General features: G+C 66.1%; 1 pseudogene; it reads right to left on the bottom strand.

Moving 5' to 3' along the window:
- Window positions 1-2,623: 2,623 nt before the first annotated feature.
- LOC146861036 (5.8S ribosomal RNA) lies at window positions 2,624-2,740 on the bottom strand (annotated as a pseudogene; the record flags this gene model as incomplete).
- Window positions 2,741-3,574: the final 834 nt, after the last annotated feature.

Below are 3,574 nucleotides of genomic sequence, written 5' to 3'. Positions count from 1 at the left end.
CCCTAGCCAGGCTTGGGAGAGCCTCCCCGGGCCCCGATGGGCCCCCGTCCCCAGCACCCTGACCCTCAGCTGCCTTGCAGGACGGGGGCTCCCGCACCCCGGGGCCCGCCGGATAGACCTCAAGCCCAGGTCCGGTCCCAGCTGCCGAACCCAAGCCAGGCCGGGGAAAGCCGGCCAGGCCCCAGTGGAGTCCCGTCCCCAGCGCCCGGACCCTCGGCTGGCTTGCAGGATGGGGGGCTCCCGCACCCCTGGGGCCCGCCGGACGGATCTCAAGCCCCCGGCCCGGTCCCAGCTTCCGAACCCTAGCCAGGCCGGGGAAAGCCGGCCGGGCCCCCGTGGAGTCCCGTCCCCAGCGCCCGGACCCTCGGCTGGCTTGCAGGACAGGGGTCCCGCACCCCAGGGCCCGCTGGACGGAGCTCAAGCCCCAGGCTCAGCTTCCGAACCCTAGCCAGGCCGTGGAGAGCCTCCCCGGGCCCTGGTGGACCCCTGTTCCCAGTGACCGGACCCCTGGATGGCTTGCAAGATGGGGGCTCCATCACCCGGGGCCCGCCAGACGGAGCTCAAGCCCCGGCCCGGTCCCAGCTTCCGCACCCTAGCCAGGCCGGGGAGAGCCTACCCGCGACCTGGTGGACCCCCCTGGGTGGCACGGGACATCCGCAAGTCGCTGCCATCCCAGAACGGGCCCAGGCATCCCCTGCTCAGGGCTTCTCCAAGCTCTCAAGGGGCTCCAACTCCGGCTCAGCCCCCCCTTTCATGCAGGGCTGGCGTCCTGCCGTTCCTCATCCCGGAGACAGCGGGGAGTCCTCCCTGCTCTGCTGCTGCCCTGCCCTGGCTACTGACCATCACTCCCCACACCCAGACGCTTGGGCGTCAGGGTGCTGACTCGGGCGGGTGTGCCTTCCACCTTCCCAGAGCCGGGGGGGGGGGCAGGAACCAAGGAGGGTTAAGCCCAGGCCACGTCCTCTCCCCGCCGGCCTGCCCAGGGAGCCCATTTTCCTCGACTATCAAGCCCCCCCAAAAGTTGGAGTTAGCCCGGCCAGCTGGCAGGCCAGCCATATGGTCAAACAGCCCGCAGGGCCATCCGGTCACCCAGCCCGCAGGGCCATCTGGTCATCCAGCGGGCAGCCAGGCGACGCAGTGCCCAGAGACAGCCGAACTCAGTCGCCCTTGCAGTCTGACAACGGCGAGGGTGGCCAGGCATTCCGAACCGCTGCTCGGAAGGCTCCTTCAACGGGGCTGCTCCCCTTGCTGCTTGACTTGCATGAGAGCAGTGGGAATGGGGGCCCGGCCGGCCCAGGCCATCTGGTCACCCTGCTGACCCGCATGGGATGGTGGCCCCCATCCCCGTACTCCGGTGGTGCAGGGACGGGAGGGGGAGACCCCCCTGCTGGAGGGCCGTGGTGGAGGTGGCCTCCCGCCGGCCCGCGTCTCCCCCTTCGTGTCCCTCCCACTGGCCCGGCAGCAGATGGACCCACCCCCGGGTGTGGTGGAGGAGGGCATCCGCGGGCACCCACGCACTGAAAGACAAAAGCTTGGCTCAGAGGATGACTTTCAATAGATCGCAGCGCGGTAGCTGCTCTGCTACTTATTAAACCCTGACCCAGAATCAGGTTGTCTACGAATGATTTAGCATCGGATGCCCCACAAACATGCGGTGCACTAAGGGTGATGGAGGCGGCCCCCTTCGGTCCGCGCTGTGGTCCCCAAGTGAAAGGCTCTACGCACCGACCCCCCCGAAAGAGGCCGGCTATCCCAGACCAACCGAGGCTCCACGGCACTGCAGTATTGTCACGCCCTTTTGAACTCTCTCTTCAAAGTTCTTTTCAACTTTCCCTTACGGTACTTTTCGGCTATCAGTCTCGTGCCCGGATTTAGCCTTAGATGGAGTTTGCAACCTGCTTTGGTCTGCATTCCCAAGCAACCCGACTCCGAGAAGACCAGATCCCGATGCGCCGGGGGCCGCTACCGGCCTAACACCATTCGCGGGGTGAGCCTCGATCAGAAGGACTTGGGCATCTTGAGCGACGCCAGGGATTCGGTCTTCTGTATGTCACATTTCACGCACCCACCAGGCTCTTCCCTCTTCACTCGCCATTACTGGGGGAATCCTGGTTAGTTTCTTTTCCTCCGCTTAGTAATATGCTTAAATTCAGCGGGTCACCACGTCTGATCTGAGGTCGTAGTTGGAAAAAATGCCAAAGCGTCGGGGGAGCCGGTGGGGAAGGCCAGGCCCGTGCCAGAGCAGGGGCCTGGGGTCCTGGCAGCGCGTGCCCTCTTTCCCCGGATCAGATTTGGAGGAGTTTCGCCCTCCCAGGGAGGTGGGTGCCCGAAACACGTGTGCGCGGGCAGCCGGTGGGACACCACAGACAGCCACATGCGGCACGTAGCCAGGCGCCCCAGGATGGGCCTGGGGCAGACCGGACGCCAGATCCCCCATCCCTGCCGAGGTGGAGAAGTGGGGGTAGGCGTGCCGGCGGGTTACCTCTGCGGCAGGACTCGGTGAGGGATCCTGCCACGGGCAATTGGGGGTCTGACCTTGTTGGGGGGATGAAGGGAAGAGGAGCTAACCCTGCGACGGCCCCAGCCACATCCCGGGGAAGCCCCGGGGCGATTGATGATTGAGCGACCCTCAGACAGGCATAGCCCCGGGAGGAGCCCGGGGCTGCAAGGTGCGTTTGAAGTGTCAATGATCAATATGTCCTGCAATTCACACAAATTGTCGCAGCTAGCTACGTTCTTCGAAAACGTTCGCCCACCTGTGGGCGCAGGAGAGGCGGGAGGAAGGTGCATGCAGGCGAGATGGCCCGGGCGCCCCGTTCAAGGCTTCCCCTCTGGGAGTCAGACTGCACCGTTGGGAGAAAAAAAGTGTTACCAGGCGCTCGGCCCAGGAGTCCCCCCCCCACCCACTCGCGGGTGTGGGCGGCTCCTGGAATGATGGGAGCAGGCAGCCCACCGCCACCAGTTCCTCCGGGTGTAACCGGGAGGGACCATGCGAGTCTTCAAACCTCTCAGCCCAGCCGTACGGGACTGGGTCGGACCGGGTACCTGGCAACGAGGGAGGGTCACCCCACCTGCATGTCAGCCATCTGTCGCCGGGCAGCCCCAAGCCGTGCCGGCGGGCTAGCGAGTAGCCCACCCCAACCTTGCCCAGGTCAGAGGTACCGGAAGGGAAGAGCCAGGCAGCTCCCCATCCCACACGCCTCCCACAGCAGGCCCTCGGCTCCTTCTCTTCCAGGCAGCCCTGCGGCACAAGAAGGGCAGCTCCTCGGTCACCTGAAGCCAGGTCAGGACGGGACTCGGGCACAGGTTGGCCCAGGCGGCAGCAGGGCTTTTCGAGGGGGAGTGGTACCAGCCTGGGGAGGCACTGCCATTCGGTTCCCCCCACTGCGGGGGCTGTGCCGGGTGAGCGTGGGTTCTGTCTCGGGAGGGCCTACTGCTGAGCCCCTCCCAGAGAGGGACAGGGGACAGGGCAGCACCCCATCCCTGGTCCCTCATGTGTCAGTCGGCTCCTCCCCGGTGGAAGAGGCACGCCGAAGGCCCGGTCCTCATCCAAGCGCCCCATGTGGCCACGGAC

The sequence above is a fragment of the Triturus cristatus genome, chromosome 3_1, assembly GCF_964204655.1.
Source record: "Triturus cristatus chromosome 3_1, aTriCri1.1, whole genome shotgun sequence".
Taxonomy (NCBI): domain Eukaryota; kingdom Metazoa; phylum Chordata; class Amphibia; order Caudata; family Salamandridae; genus Triturus; species Triturus cristatus.
This window is presented reverse-complemented; position numbering and strand designations above follow the sequence as displayed.